Genomic DNA, 218 nt, shown 5'->3' on the forward strand with positions numbered 1-218 from the left:
CCCTTAGCCTCTCCTCATAGCACTTGTGCTCGAGTCCCTTCACCAGCCTCGTTGCTCTTCTCTGGACTCGCTCTAGCACCTCAATATCCTTCCTGAACTGAGAGGCCACCTGAGACCCTGCAGGATTTGGCCATGGGCTCAGCATGGTCAGCATGCCCCCACATGGCTGGGGACAGCCCAGAGTGAGGGGGGCTGGAGTGGTCACAGTGTTCTGCATG

This window comes from Acanthisitta chloris, unplaced genomic scaffold, assembly GCF_000695815.1.
Source record: "Acanthisitta chloris isolate BGI_N310 unplaced genomic scaffold, ASM69581v1 scaffold8016, whole genome shotgun sequence".
NCBI classification, from domain to species: domain Eukaryota; kingdom Metazoa; phylum Chordata; class Aves; order Passeriformes; family Acanthisittidae; genus Acanthisitta; species Acanthisitta chloris.